The sequence below is a fragment of the Mus musculus genome, chromosome 12 (genome assembly GCF_000001635.26).
Source record: "Mus musculus strain C57BL/6J chromosome 12, GRCm38.p6 C57BL/6J".
NCBI lineage: Eukaryota > Metazoa > Chordata > Mammalia > Rodentia > Muridae > Mus > Mus musculus.
This window is the reverse complement of record NC_000078.6, coordinates 48,554,462-48,571,504: the sequence shown is the minus strand read 5'-3', so window position 1 is coordinate 48,571,504 and position 17,043 is coordinate 48,554,462. Positions and strand designations below refer to the sequence as shown.

At 37.8% G+C, this 17,043-nt stretch overlaps 1 non-coding gene across 2 annotated transcripts; it reads left to right on the top strand.

Moving 5' to 3' along the window:
* Positions 1-11,530: 11,530 nt before the first annotated feature.
* On the top strand, positions 11,531-16,446 carry Gm1818. 2 transcript variants are annotated; one of them, XR_001538.5, is made up of 2 exons: positions 11,531-11,766; positions 15,158-16,446. It is a non-coding gene; the product is annotated as a predicted gene 1818 (transcript). The 2 variants fall into 2 exon arrangements; XR_381574.2 differs by lacking the exon at positions 11,531-11,766 and having other exon boundaries at positions 15,228-15,320; positions 15,410-16,446.
* The last annotated feature ends 597 nt before the right edge of the window (positions 16,447-17,043 follow it).

Here is a 17,043-nt window from a genome sequence, read left to right as displayed (position 1 = left end):
ACATACCCTTAATCCAGGAGCTTTCTGCTTAAACTTGGCAAACAGGATTAAATAAAATCAATTAAATGTCAAGAGGTGGAACAAATAATCAGTTAGCAGGAATTGAACACAGAATTATTAAGAAGGCATTAGGAAGACACATAGAGAGACTCACAAGAAGTAGAACATGGGGACATTCGATTTGAAAGGTTTTAAATAGCTTCATTTTGGTATTTGAGCTGTGGAAAAAGATCAGCTTTCTCTGCCTTTATGAGCAAATCGGATTTCAGCCCATCATCTGGCTCTGAGTCTTCATTGATAAAATCAAATAATTGAGATTTTTGTTAAAACAGAACAAAACAAAAGACCAACATTTGGCACCCCAATGCCTGGCACAACCACACAGACAGAGAAAATATACCAGCTGTGGAAAAACTGAGAAGCTTTCAGATTTAATAAGTCATTTGGCAAATCCTAATGGAGAGAATTAAGGATGGGAAATACCATAACACAAAGTTTTAGAATTCTTTATAGTGCCATTTGAGGAAGCTTAAAAATAGAACCAGGAAAAAAAATGACTTAATAGAGATTGAATTAATACTAATTATAATTACTATCAATCTAGTATTTATAATTATCCTTACTAGCTATAGTAGTTTTGTGTGTGTGTGTGTGTGTGTCTGTGTGTGTGTGTAGATTGATAAAATACAAGCCTTAGAAAGATTTATAAATGAATATAGGAACAATACTCAGACAAAGAGGAATTTACGAAACTACTGTGCCACCCCATGATGAAACTGAAGAATGGTCATCCAAGTTTGTTAGAAAACCAACTTTAGTTTTTCTAGTTAGGCAAACTCAAGGTTATGAAGAAGTTAAATAGAACCTTATAGCCATATTAAATTTGAGGAGATTTAAGGAAACGATAGTTTCATATGGTGTTCATTCATCCTATGTGAAGAAGATATTAAAATTATGACCTACTCAGAACACAATTATCCTACAAGACGGAAAAGATTTGGCCACAGCAAAATAGGGATCTGGTCATCAGTTACAGTGATCACCATGGAAGAAAGAGGAAGCTAGGGTCATAGGACAACAAAATAAGACTAGAGGTATTAACGTTTCCCAGGATCAGGTGCTAGGTGAAGGTCAATATGCTGAGTTACAAAGGTAGCCTGAGTTTGATAATCAAACCTTGGTGGTATGTAGTTTAGCAGCTTTAAATGCTTTGGACAAAGTGGAAAATCAGGAAAGAGGTTCAAGTCATTTACTATAATTATACAAGGCACAAAGCAAGTCTTCAGTGATTTTTTTACAAAGATTTATTTCAGCTGTAAATACAATAATTTCAGATGCAGGAAAATAGCAATGCGTGACCTTTTCAGGAAATTTCCCCCTGTGTCCACATAATTGAGACTCTTCCCCACTATCTTTTCTAAAGTTTCAGTGTATCTGGTTTGATTTGTGCAGGTCCTTGATCCACTTGGACTTGAGCTTTGTACAAGGAGATAAGAATGGATCAATGTGCATTCTTCTACATGCTGACCTCCAGTTGAATCACTACCATTTGTTGAAAATGCTGTGTTTTTTTTCCACTGGATGATCTTAGCTCATTTTTCAAAGATCAAATGACATAGGGGTGTTGGTTCATTTCAGGGTCTTCAATTCTATTTCAGTGATCTACCTGTCTGTCACTGTACCAGTACGATGAAGTTTTTTTTTTTTTTTTTTTTTTTTTTTTAATCACGATTGCTCTGTAGTTCAGCTTGAGGTTGGGGATGGTGATCCCCCAGATGTTCTTTTATTGTTGAGAATAGTTTTTTTGCTATCCTAGGTTTTTTGTTATTCCAAATGAATTTGCAGATTGCCCTTTCAAACTCTGTGAAGAATTGAGTTGGAATTTTGATGGGGACTTAATTGAATCTGCAGATGGCTTTCAGCAAAATAGCCATTTTTATTATATTAATCCTGCCCATCCATGACCATGGGAGATCTTTCCATCTTCTGAGGTCTTCTTTGATTTCTTTCTTCAGAGAATTGAAGTTCTTATCATAGAGATCTTTCACTTGATTTGTTAGGGTCACACCAAGGTATTTTATATTATTTGTGACTATTGTAATGTGTGTTGTTACTAATATCTTTCTCAGCCTGTTTATCCTTTGTGTAGAGGAAGGCCACTGATTTGTTTGAGTTAATTTTATATCCAGCTACTTTGCTGAAGTTGTTCATCAGGTTTAGGAGTTCTGTAGTGGAATTATTGGGGTCACTTAAGTATACCATCATATCATCTGTAAATAGTGATATTTTGACTTATTCCTTCCCATTTTGTATCCCTTTGATCTCCTTTTGTTGTCTAATTATTCTGTATAGGATTTCAAGTACTATATTGCATAGGTAGGGAGAGAGTGGACAGCTCTGTGTAGTCCATGATTTAGCGGTATTGCTTCAATCTTATCTCCATTTACAAATGGGACCTCATAAAATTGCAAAGTGTCTGTAATGCAAAGGATACTGTCAATTGGACAAAGTGGCACACAACATATAGGGAAAAGATCTTTACCAATCTTATATCCAATAGAGGGCTAATATCCAATGTATACAAAGAACTCAAGAAGTTAGACTCCATTGAGGCAAATAACACTATTAAATTAATAACCCTATTAATAACCCCTATTAAAAATGTGATACAGAGCTAAATTAAGAATTCTCAACTAAGGAATAACAAATGGCTGAGAAGCACCTAAAGATATGTTCAATATCCTTAATCATCAGTGAAAACCAAATCAAAACAACCCTGAGATTCCACCTCACACCAGTCAGAATGACTAAGATCAAATGCTCAGGTGACAGCAGATGATGGCAAGGTTGTGGAGAAAGAGGAGCACTCCTCCATTGCTGGTGGGATTGCAAGCTTATACAACCACTCTGGAAATCAGTCTGGTAGTTCCTCAGAAAATTGGACATATTACTATCTGAAAACCCAGCAATACCACTCCTGAGAATATACCCAGAAGATGCTCCAACATGTAATATGGACACATGCTCCACTATGTTCACAGTAGCCTCACTTATAATATTATTCAGAAGCTGGAAAGAAACCAGATGTACTTCAACAGAGGAATAGATACAGAAAATGTGATACATTTAGACAATGGAGTACTACTCAAGTATTAAAAACTATGAATTTATGAAATTCTTAAGCAAATGGATGAATCTGGAGAATATCATCCTGAGTGAGGTAACCCAGTTACAAAACAACACATATGATATGCTCTCACTGATAACTGGATATTATCCCAGAAGCTTAGAGTACACAAGATACAATTCACAAACCATATGATACTCAGGATGAAGGAAGACCAAAGTGTGGATACTTTTATCTTTGTTAGAGGGGGAACAAAATACAAATAAAAGAAGTTACAGAGACAAAGTGTGGAGCAGAGACGGAAGGAATGACCATCCAGAGACTGCCCCACCAGGGGAACCATCACATATACATTCACCAAACCCAGACTCTATTGTGGATAACAACACGTGCTTGCTGACAGGAGCCTAGCATAGCTATCTCCTGAGATTCTCTGTCAGTGCCTGACAAATACAAAAGTGGATGTTCACAGCCATCTATTGGACTAAGCACAGGGTCCCTAATGAAGGAGCTAGAGAAAGGACCAAAGGAGCTGAAGGGGTTTGCAGCCCCATAGGAGGAACAACAATATGAACTAACCAGTACTCCCAGAGCTCCCAAGGACTAAATCACCAACCAAAGAGTACAAACGGTGGGACTCATGGCTCTAGCTGCATACATAGCAGAGGATGGCCTTGTTGGTCATCAATGGGAGGAGAGGCCCTCCTGTGAAGGCTCTATTCCCCAGTGTAGGGGAATGCCAGGGCCAGGAAATGGGAGTCGGTGGGTTGCAGAGTAGGCAGAAGAGGAGGGGATAGAGGGTTTTCAGAGGGGAAACCAGGAAAGGGGATAACACTTGAAATATAAGTAAAGAAAATATCTAATAAAAAAATACTAATGGATTGTTTAGCTTTGGAAAACGCTAATTCAGACTGGAAAAGGGTAATTAGACCTTCAAAGGAATCAGCAGAACCAATATATGAGTGTTCTGGATCAAGGATTAGCCATGCACTGACCTTTCAAACATCAATCTCAAATATGATGAAAATTTATTTAACCCATATGATGAAATTTTATTGAATGCTTGATTCAGGATGAATGACCAGGACCACAAGAAATTAATTAAGTGTGTAATTATGGTACCCAACTCTCCTAAAAGCAGGCTTTTTTTCTTTTTCTTTTCTTTTCTTTCTTTTTTTTTTTTTTTTTTTTTTTGAAATGAAACAGCTTTAAAGGTTAAAAGGCAAGAAGGAGAGTGGCCCAATATTTTGGCTAACTAGACAAGTTTTATCAGCTAACTTTTAAGCTGATAGGTCCTTGATGAAATAAGAGGGTTGGTGAACTGGTGGTAAACAAGGGAGTTTAAAGCATAACGATAATGAAGCACAAGTAATACAACCATAATGTTTTGAGCTATTAGTATCATTCCTAGGTGTGAGTTAGAGTGATAACTCCTAAAACTTGGGTGAACTTAATTTCACCTGATGATCAAAATAGCAGCCATATACAAAATGGTTAGAGTTATGTCAGACCATGTCAAATGAATTAAAAATATGGCTAATGTTGGCTTTCACATTTATGATGTTACTCTGGTAGGAGAAATGATTTCTAAAAGTTTTAAGAGAATATTAAAATATCAGATGATTTAACTGTTGTAATCAGTCATTTTAAAAGGGACTGTAGACAAGGGATTCATAGAAACAATGTGTTTTCTAAAGGTAATCCAAAAAAATGGCTGCAGCCTGTGGAATATGCAGAAGATATAACAAAGGCTGGCATTAGAGTAATAAATGCAGGTCAACAATGACAGGCAACTAACCCTTTACTATTGGAAAATGCCCTAACAGCCATCCTGCAGGCCCCAATATGAAATATGATTCAATCATTCCTCCTTGGCATCACAAAAACTCATACACAGAGTAATTAAATGATGTAATGCCTGTTGTTAAAAATAATACTGCTCTAGATATAATTAAGGATAACAGCTTCATTAGATAAAAGACAAAAATCAGGAGAAACAAAAACAAACAAGCAAACAAGCATTTTGGGAAACTGCTATAAATGATCAGAGACCAAAGCCAAAATTACAAATCAATGTCATTGAAAATGAAGATTTTGTAGACACAGGAGCAGTGTTCATTTCTCTCCAAAAGAGGCACGTATTGAACCACAGGGACTGATGAAATGATCACAATATTTGATTAACACGTGGCTTAATGATGGTTCATCATATTTTATATTATTTGTGACTATTTTGAAGGGTGTTGTTTCCCTTATATCTTTCACTGTCCTTTCAGCTTTTGAGTAGAGGAAGGCTATTGATTTGTTAGAGTCAATTATATACCCAGCCACTTTGCTGAAGTTCTTTAGATGATATGATAGTATATGTGAGCAACCCCAAAAATCCTACCAGAGAGCTCCCACAGATGATATATTTCTCTTAAGAAAATAGTGTCACTTCTAGTACATGCTCTAGAGATGGCTATCCTATAGGGATGACTTTACTGTAGGGACAAATTACTTTAACTTGGTTTTATTATGGCAGGTTTTTCATTCACCTCCAAGTATGATACATAGTTTGTTGGGGCAATGTTAGACTGAGTTGGCAATCTTTGCAAGTTTTGCAGACAATTGAATTCTTCTTGCTCTCATGGTTTGAACTCAAAAGTTAATAATTATTTTGATAATCAGACTTTATGTACTTCAGATTTCCATAGATATTCTTTGTCCTGTATATATTTAATGTTTTAACTATAAAATTTCCTCTAGAGTTTCTTTTCTCTTCCTATATGTTTGTTATTCTCCTTACCTCTTGAATATCTATGGGATTCCTTTTCTCCATTTTGGGGATTTTATATGATTTTATTAAAAATATTTTCTATGCCCTTTATAGGAAATAACTTCTTATTAAATAACATTTAATGAAGTCTCTAAGTTCTTGTCTATTCTACTCATCCATTTAGACTATCATTGAAATTTACCAAGATTATCTAGTTCAATTTCTTCTTCATAGCCTAATACTTTGCCTTACATGTGATCCATTCTACTATGGAGGCTTTTCACTAAACTTTTTATTTCATCTACTATATTTTTTTCCATTATCAAGTCAGTTTGTTCTATTTTAGCATTTCTATCTCATAATTACACTCTATTTTGATATTATATATTTTTAATTTTATCAGATATAATTCTCACAGGAAAAAAAACACCAAAAAACCCCCTGAGTCTTCTTTATGCTACTTTACCTCTGGAAAGTCATTTGATTGGGGATCATTACTATAGTATTCATGATTTTTGGAGGAGACAAATTGTTTTAATTTCCATATACTACTTGATTTTAGGTTTCGGTTCTGAAGATCTGGGGTTAGTTACACTGATGATCAAGATTTTTGTTCTTGCTACATTGTTTTTCATTCAGGTTCCTTGTCTTCATTTAGTGGATATGTTTGCAATATTCAGGAGAAACTGCATTATATATAGCTCTGCTGATCTACCTTACTGCCCAACTTCTGTTCCAATCTATTTTTTTATGTTGAGTACTATTTGCTATAGTAACTGTCTAGTGATTAATTTGCTCAGATAATTAAATAGCAGGTTAATATAGAGCAAAACCATTTTAAGTATCAATTTATTTGAGGGTAAATGGACACCAACACTACTTACTATATATAATAGTTCAAATATGATGGGGAAGGAAAAGTGGTAAGTAATAATAGTGAGACTATTAATGAGTACTGGGTTGTGAGATGGGAAATAGAGAAGAGGTGACTAATAGTAATGAGACTAATTGAAGCAATAAAGAAATGGGAAGGAGATATGAAGGTGATGGTTAATGTTAGAGTAAAATGTCTTACTTACCTAAGGTATATTTGCTCAGATTTGTACACCAGGGCCCCATTTGTGCTTTGGAACAAGTAACAAAAATAATAGTGAGTATGAGAATGAAGAAAAGAAAATATAAGAAAAAGAAAGAAAAGTGGGGAGAGGGATTATAGGGGACAGTATTGTCCTACTACAGTGGCTTACTTTTATTAAAATATGGCTTGGTAAAAATATAAGCTAATAAAATATTATGAAATCTTTGGCAGCTGAGGAATAGCTGTTTTGGGATAAAAGATTTGGCTGGAGAGATGAAAATGAGCTCAGTAGCTTGAAAATTGTTTTTGTGTCCTTGGCTGATCTTCTGCTTTGGCTTGGTGGTGGTGGTCAAGACCTTGCTTTGTATTATTGTTTATCAGTTTGGTTCTTTACTTGTGGATTCCCTGTTCCCTTTATGTCGAGAATTTTCTTGGATTAATTCTCTGAATTGTGGATAGCAGAGGCAAACTTCTCTTAGTCATTTTCACTGTTTTCTCATAGGATCTAGAGATGCTTGTGACTATGCAATGCCCCCCAAACATGGTGTGAAGTTTATGTTTTGACCCACAGCTGTGCCTTTCCCTGTTGGAGTGAAAATGATGGCCATGGCAGCAGTCTCTGAGAACCCCTTCTACCAAGGAATCTTCTGTAGATTTTCTGGTGTATTCTTTTAGTCCACTATGTGTAGAGTAAAATTTGAGCTATGGAAGCATCAGGCTTAGGACAAATCCAGTTTTATGTTAAAGAAAATTCATGCATCTGATAGTAGAATAGATTTGTTGGAATCTTGATGGTGTCAATTAAGGGGCTGTAGAACTAATGATAGAGTGAAAAAAAAGTTTCATGTCCCCTCCAAAATGTGATAAGGCCCTTGCTCCTATACTAGGGTAAACTCCTTGTTCCATTGTGGTTTCTAGTCAGCCATCTTATCTAGAAATCAAAGATGGAGTCCTGAAGGACACATATATAAATTGCTTGGAGAAGAGTTTGACTAATATGATTTCTAGTAGACTGAATTTGCCTATAAGTATTTTTTAAGTCAACGAATGAAGCAATGTTCATTTTGAGATACTGTGAGAACATTTAAGATGTTATGGTGAATTGTGTAGTATTGTGCACTGACAGAAAGAGTGAATATTGGGTGGGCAAACAACAAGACTTTTACGTGGAAAGCACTTGGAAAACATTATGATTGTAAATACACTTTTTCCACTTTCAACTCACAGACCACTACCATTACTCACAAAATGAATAGTTGGAAAAGATGCAATTGACTCTCCTGGGCTGTGAGCTAACAGCAGCTCAGTATCTGAATCCTATGATAAACTTCTACAATAGCATTTATGGAAAAAGGTATTTAATGGAAGAATCTTTGTGTGATCTCAATTACTGTTGAAGTCAGTGTTTGGAAATGACTTGCTTTTTTGTTTGTTTGTTTTGTTCTTGTTTTTTAATTAGGTATTTTCTTCATTTACATTTCAAATGCTATCCCAAAAGTCGCTCAGACCCTCCCCCCCACTACCCTCCCACACACACACACACACACACACACTCACATTTCTTGGCCCTGGCATTCCCCTATACTGAGGTATATAAAGTTTGCAAGACCAGGGGGCCTCTCTTCCCAGTGATGGCCAACTAGGCCATCTTCTGCTACATATGCAGCTAGAGACACGAGCTCCGGGGGTACTGGTTAGTTCATATTGTTGTGAGGCTATGCCGGTGCCTGGCAAACAGAAGTGGATGCTCACGGTCAGCTATAGGATGGAACACAGGGCCCCCAATGGAGGAGCTAGAGAAAGTACCCAAGGAGCTAAAGGGGTCTGCAACCCTATAGGTCGAACAACATTATGACTTGTTTCATAAACATAAAAACTGTAGCTATCTAGGTAAGTTACTTGCCTGTGTTTATTATGAAAATTAAGTGCTTTATACCTAGGCCAAATCATTTTTGTACAGTATTCCAAATTCACCATAATTATGAAAAGTAGAGTTTTCTGAAGTAACGGAATGCTACTGTGTTAGTTTACATAATCAAATGTTCATAACAGGAAATAACCAGGGCAGCAAAATGAATCTTCTGAGCAAGAAATTTAAGGGAAGCATGAATCCCTCCCTCTGTAAGTCAATGCAAATAAGATATAAGGAAGACATCTTTAAATACTTATATGAAAATACTTTATTTCTTTCTAACACAATTATGAATAAAAATATAGCAGGACAAACATTGTCTTTTAAATATCTTTGGTTAAGGTTACACAAAGTAGACATTAGAGTTTCAGTGCCCTGATACCACTCTGGGACATTGCGGTATATGTAGGGAGCCATATTTTAAGAACTGAAAAGTTGCATCAGAAATAGTTAACCAGGAGAACATGATCTGTATTCTTGATTCATTACATAATAACTAAAGGGAGTATGAAGATGTTTCAAGGAAAAGCAATGTTAGAATACAAAAACACTGTGTTATGAAAATAATCAAATTTGAAGTTTTAGCTCATAGAAGAATGAAAGACATGGATTTTTCACAAAAGTAGGTAATATAGCAATGATTCTATGATTAATATAAAAATAACTTGGCACATCACTCAAAAAATACCATGAATTATTTTCTTAGGTTCAAACAAACGATGGTACCAGAACACTGCACTAAACAGTTCTGCAATGGATAGCAAGCTGGAATGTGTTATTTCCATGGTCATCCCAGCAATTAGTAGAACTGGCATATTTTGAATGGATTATTAGTAAATGTATAAATGATTCTGAAATGGATAAGTAAAATGGCTTTATATTTAATGAACCAAGAAAAATATGACCCATCCATGCTTAGGAGGGTCAGATGTAACTATTCAGGCAGAAATCAGTGGCATCTGTTGCCAGTTCAGAATTTCATAAGTGTTGAATATTATCATTTCTGTGGCACATTAAATGAATGTGTGATGCTCACTGATCAAATCAATGAGATATGTGTTATCTATAATTTCTCCCTCTGTTAGGCCATAATATAGACTTGATGCTCTTAATGGCACTCGGAAAATTTACTTCCAGGGAATAAGACCAAGACCAAAGCTACGTGCTTGACTATGTTTGTGTGTGTGTGTGTGTGTGTGTGTGTGTGTGTGTGTGTGTGTGTGTGTGTGTCTGTGTGTGTGTGTGTGTATGTGTGTGTGTATGTATGTGTGTATACATATAGAATGATAGAGAAGACAACGGAATATTTTTCAGAATAATGACATAGAGAGCATATACACATATTACTCAATATGCCTATTTCATAATTATTAAATTATTTATTATTAAAATTTGGAAATCATTAACTATTTTGATCTTATTGCAGTACTTATAAAACTGAGGCAAGAAGTGTGCCACAAGTTTGAGGTCAGTCTTGGTTACGTAGTGAATTTCTGACCATTGGAATACAGTATATAGTTATTCTTTTTTAAAAAAAAAGTATAAATTTCCAAAGCTGTAACTTGAAGAATAATTCTTGTTGAGGTACTTCATTATGTATGTTAAATGCAAGATAACTATGAAGCACTCTCTTAGGACCACTTCCCCCATCCCGTGGCATCCAGTTTTCCTGGAGCGTCAAGTTTCTACAGGATTATACCAGTCCTCTCTCACTGAGGCCAGACCAGGAAGTCGTCTGCTACAAATGTGTCACCTCTGACCAGTTCCTGTATTCACTTAGTCTCACTAAGTTCATCTTTTAGTCTCTGGGAGCTCACAGGGTTCCACATTAGTTGAAATATTCAGTCTTCCTATGAGATTGCCATCCCCTTCAACTCCTTCAATTCTTCTTCTAACTCTCCCTTAGGGGTCTCTAACCCCCTTCCAATACTTGACTGTGAATATCTACATCTGTATCAGTTAGTTGCTGGGTAAAGCCTCTCAGAGGACTGCCGTGCTAGGCTCCTGTCTGTAAGCAAAACATAGCATCTGCAATAGTGTCCAGGTTTGGTTCCCACCCATGGGATGGATTCCAATTGGGCAATTTGGTAGAGAGCCTTTCTCACTCTCTGATCCATATTTGTGCCTGTCTTTCTTTTATACAGGTACAAATTATGGGTTAAAATTTTTGAAGGTATATTGGTGATCCTATCTCTCTACTGGGATCACTGTTCTCTTTAGGCTCCATCCCTCAACTGTTGGACATTGCGGCTAAGGTCATTCCACAGAGTCCTGAGAGCCCCTCACATCCCAAGTCTCTTAGACTTCCTAAAAAAAAAAAAAAAAAAAAAAAAAAAAAAAAAAAAAAAAAATGAAGCATCTCTAATTACAGAGAGACACAGAGAGAGAGAGAGATTGTAACCAAGGCACTAAACCTTGATGAATTTCTCTATTCTAGTTTTCTCTGAGAAAAGAGAGCATGGGGGAGATTTTATGCTTTACACTATTCCCTTATAAGATACCAACACTCTTGTCTGCTCTGTAATTACTTCATTCTCTGTAATGGGTTGAACATTCATAACCTGTTTGGCAATTAATGCATTTGGGTCTATCTCACTTTATGAGTAACTCTGATAAAGATTTTGGTTCTGCTTAAAAGATTCATTTTGGAGTGTGGTGGTGAAATGTGTGCACGTGTGATGGGGTGCTCTGCGTTCTTCGCAGAGGCTACCTTAACTGGTGTTTGAGGTGGACTTTAGAGGAGGATGAGGGGACCGGCAATGCGGCTTCCCCCGCGGCTGGCGCTGTCAGCGTTGGCCCGCGGCCCATCTTGCATTCTAGGGTCCGGAGCGGCGACGCAGAAGGACTGGCAAACGAGGAACCGCCGCGGCTTCTCTGACTTCAATATAGAGCCGTTGCCTGATTCTTTTTTTTTTTTTTTTCTTTTTTTATTATTAGGTATTTTCCTCGTTTACATTTTCTTTTTTTTTTTCTTTCCATTTTTTATTAGGTATTTAGCTCATTTACATTTCCAATGCTATACCAAAAGTCCCCCATACCCACCCACCCCCACTCCCCTACCCGCCCACTCCCCCTTTTTGGCCCTGGCGTTCCCCTGTTCTGGGGCATATAAAGTTTGTGTGTCCAATGGGCCTCTCTTTCCAGTGATGGCCGACTAGGCCATCTTTTGATACATATGCAGCTAGAGTCAAGAGCTCCGGGGTACTGGTTAGTTCATAATGTTGATCCACCTATAGGGTTGCAGATCCCTTTAGCTCCTTGGGTACTTTCTCTAGCTCCTCCATTGGGAGCCCTGTGATCCATCCATTAGCTGACTGTGGGCATCCACTTCTGTGTTTGCTAGGCCCCGGCATAGTCTCACAAGAGACAGCTACATCTGGGTCCTTTCGATAAAATCTTGCTAGTGTATGCAATGGTGTCAGCGTTTGGATGCTGATTATGGGGTGGATCCCTGGATAAGGCAGTCTCTACATGGTCCACCCTTTAATCTCAGCTCCAAACTTTGTCTCTGTAACTCCTTCCAAGGGTGTTTTGTTCCCACTTCTAAGGAGGGGCATAGTGTCCACACTTCAGTCTTCATTTTTCTTGAGTTTCATGTGTTTAGGAAATTGTATCTTATATCTTGGGTATCCTAGGTTTTGGGCTAATATCCACTTCTCAGTGAGTACATATTGTGTGAGTTCCTTTGTGAATGTGTTACCTCACTCAGGATGATGCCCTCCAGGTCCATCCATTTGGCTAGGAATTTCATAAATTCATTCTTTTTAATAGCTGAGTAGTACTCCATTGTGTAGATGTACCACATTTTCTGTATCCATTCCTCTGTTGAGGGGCATCTGGGTTCTTTCCAGCTTCTGGCTATTATAAATAAGGCTGCTATGAACATAGTGGAGCATGTGTCCTTCTTACCAGTTGGGGCATCTTCTGGATATATGCCCAGGAGAGGTATTGCTGGATCCTCCGGTAGTACTATGTCCAATTTTCTGAGGAACCGCCAGACGGATTTCCAGAGTGGTTGTACAAGCCTGCAATCCCACCAACAATGGAGGAGTGTTCCTCTTTCTCCACATCCTCGCCAGCATCTGCTGTCACCTGAATTTTTGATCTTAGACATTCTGACTGGTGTGAGGTGGAATCTTAGGGTTGTTTTGATTTGCATTTCCCTGATGATTAAGGATGTTGCACATTTTTTCAGGTGCTTCTCTGCCATTCGGTATTCCTCAGGTGAGAATTCTTTGTTCAGTTCTGAGCCCCATTTTTTAATGGGGTTGTTTGATTTTCTGAAGTCCACCTTCTTGAGTTCTTTATATATGTTGGATATTAGTCCCCTATCTGATTTAGGATAGGTAAAGATCCTTTCCCAATCTGTTGGTGGTCTCTTTGTCTTATTGACGGTGTCTTTTGCCTTGCAGAAACTTTGGAGTTTCATTAGGTCCCATTTGTCAATTCTCGATCTTACAGCACAAGCCATTGCTGTTCTGTTCAGGAATTTTTCCCCTGTGCCCATATCTTCAAGGCTTTTCCCCACTTTCTCCTCTATAAGTTTCAGTGTCTCTGGTTTTATGTGAAGTTCTTTGATCCATTTAGATTTGACCTTAGTACAAGGAGATAAGTATGGATCGATTCGCATTCTTCTACATGATAACAACCAGTTGTGCCAGCACCATTTGTTGAAAATGCTGTCTTTCTTCCACTGGATGGTTTTAGCTCCCTTGTCGAAGATCAAGTGACCATAGGTGTGTGGGTTCATTTCTGGGTCTTCAATTCTATTCCATTGGTCTACTTGTCTGTCTCTATACCAGTACCATGCAGTTTTTACCACAATTGCTCTGTAGTAAAGCTTTAGGTCCGGCATGGTGATTCCACCAGAGGTTCTTTTATCCTTGAGAAGAGTTTTTGCTATCCTAGGTTTTTTGTTATTCCAGATGAATTTGCAAATTGCTCCTTCTAATTCATTGAAGAATTGAGTTGGAATTTTGATGGGGATTGCATTGAATCTGTAGATTGCTTTTGGCAAGATAGCCATTTTTACAATATTGATCCTGCCAATCCATGAGCATGGGAGATCTTTCCATCTTCTGAGATCTTCTTTAATTTCTTTCTTCAGAGACTTGAAGTTTTTATCATACAGATCTTTCACTTCCTTAGTTAGAGTCACGCCGAGATATTTTATATTATTTGTGACTATTGAGAAGGGTGTTGTTTCCCTAATTTCTTTCTCAGCCTGTTTATTCTTTGTGTAGAGAAAGGCCATTGACTTGTTTGAGTTAATTTTATATCCAGCTACTTCACCGAAGCTGTTTATCAGGTTTAGGAGTTCTCTGGTGGAATTTTTAGGGTCACTTATATATACTATCATATCATCTGCAAAAAGTGATATTTTGACTTCCTCCTTTCCAATTTGTATCCCCTTGATCTCCTTTTGTTGTCGAATTGCTCTGGCTAATACTTCAAGTACTATGTTGAAAAGGTAGGGAGAAAGTGGGCAGCCTTGTCTAGTCCCTGATTTTAGTGGGATTGCTTCCAGCTTCTCTCCATTTACTTTGATGTTGGCTACTGGTTTGCTGTAGATTGCTTTTATCATGTTTAGGTATGGGCCTTGAATTCCTGATCTTTCCAGAACTTTTATCATGAATGGGTGTTGGATCTTGTCAAATGCTTTTTCTGCATCCAACGAGATGATCATGTGGTTTTTGTCTTTGAGTTTGTTTATATAGTGGATTACATTGATGGATTTTCGTATATTAAACCATCCCTGCATTCCTGGAATAAAACCTACTTGGTCAGGATGGATGATTGCTTTAATGTGATCTTGGATTCGGTTAGCGAGAATTTTATTGAGGATTTTTGCATCGATATTCATAAGAGAAATTGGTCTGAAGTTCTCTATCTTTGTTGGATCTTTCTGTGGTTTAGGTATCAGAGTAATAGTGGCTTCATAAAATGAGTTGGGTAGAGTACTTTCTACTTCTATCTTGTGAAAAAGTTTGTGCAGAACTGGAATTAGATCTTCTTTGAAGGTCTGATAGAACTCTGCACTAAACCCGTCTGGTCCTGGGCTTTTATTGGCTGGGAGACTATTTATAACTGCTTCTATTTCTTTAGGGGATATGGGACTGTTTAGAAGGTCAACTTGATCCTGATTCAACTTTGGTACCTGGTATCTGTCCAGAAATTTGTCCATTTCGTCCAGGTTTTCCAGTTTTGTTGAGTATAGCCTTTTGTAGAAGGATCTGATGGTGTTTTGGATTTCTTCAGGATCTGTTGTTATGTCTCCCTTTTCCGTTGCCTGATTCTGATTTGGAGGAGTCGTCCCCGTGGACATCCAGGAATCGATCGGAGCCTAAGCGTCACATAGCATGTAAGAAAGCGGCCAGGAACCTGGTACGGGACCTGCTGGAGCACCAAAACCCATCCCGTCAAATTATACTAGAGTGCAATCCAGGTCCTGGAATCCTGACTGGGGCATTACTTAAAGCTGGTGCCAGAGTGGTTGCCTTTGAAAGTGAAAAGACTTTTATTCCACATTTGGAGCCCTTACAGAGGAACATGGATGGAGAGCTACAGGTGGTTCACTGTGACTTCTTTAAAATGGATCCTAGATATCAGGAAGTAGTAAGACCAGATGTGAGTTCACAGGCAATATTTCAGAACCTGGGAATAAAAGCAGTTCCTTGGTCAGCAGGTGTTCCTATAAAAGTATTTGGAATCCTACCATATAAACATGAAAGACGAATACTTTGGAAAATTCTGTTCGATCTGTACTCCTGCGAATCTATATACAGATATGGACGAGTAGAACTGAATATGTTTGTTAGTGAAAAAGAATTCCGGAAACTGATAGCGACTCCTAAAAGACCGGATTTATATCAAGTAATGGCTGTTCTTTGGCAAGTGGCCTGTGACGTTAAGTTCCTGCACATGGAACCTTGGTCGTCATTTAGTGTGCATACGGAAAATGGGCACTTAGAAAAGTCAAAGCACGGGGAATCAGTAAATTTACTGAAACAAAACCTATATCTTGTTCGAATGACTCCTCGTAGGACTTTATTTACAGAAAACCTAAGTCCTTTGAACTATGATATATTTTTCCACTTGGTAAAGCATTGCTTTGGGAAACGCAATGCCCCAATAATACGCCATTTACGTTCACTGAGTACGGTTGATCCTATTAATATCCTGAGGCAGATAAGAAAAAACCCTGGAGACACAGCTGCTAGAATGTATCCTCACGACTTCAAAAAACTTTTTGAAACCATAGAGCAATCGGAAGACTCCGTCTTTAAGTGGATCTATGACTACTGCCCGGAGGACATGGAGTTCTAGGAAGAGTCTGCAAGCCGAGAGTGAGCTGGAGCTGTTTGTCCATTATTTTGAAATCATGTGACAAATGAACACTGAATTTCAAGAAGTTCATATCCTTTTAACAGAAGAGAAACTACCCTTGTTTGGCACAAATGAAGCAAATAATTTCTTCTCAAGTTGATACCTTTGATACACAGAAAACACAGTGGCTGCAGTATTATTCAAAGTTAAATAAAACGAAAACCTGTCAGTTTGATCAGATCAAATCTACTTTGTTTTAAAGTACTCTCTGCTGTAGATCAATGGTAGAACACATACCTAGTATGTCCAAGGTTTTGGTTTTGCTCCCTTGTAGACGCCCGACTTGCCAGCAAGAAGGACGCCACAACAGGATTCTTTTGCACACGTTTATTGGGAGAGCTTGATAGCGAAAGCGAAAGACCCCGAGCCCAAAAAACCAGTGCTGCTTATATAGGCCTAGGATAGGTGTGTCTACACCTGATTGGTTATGCTTTCAGTACCTCATTTACATGCCTTGGGCCAGGCAGTGACTCTGCAAAAAAAAAAAAAAAAACTCTACTGCACATGCGCACATTGGTTGTTTACCCATATTCATGGGCGTCAGCTTATTGAAACCAGTACCATCTTGTAATGGCGTTTATTGGCTTCCCATACTCCCTAGCACAGGAAATTTTTAAAAAATTTCTATTTACTGTAAAGGCCCATAGGTATGGAGTATTTTCAATTGTAATTTAATTTACTTTAAAAAAACAAAAAACCTTTGGGCCAAACCTCTTTAAATATGCACTTTTCACCATTGCCAATTGCTTGCATCTCCCTCAGTTTCTATACTGTTACGCTTA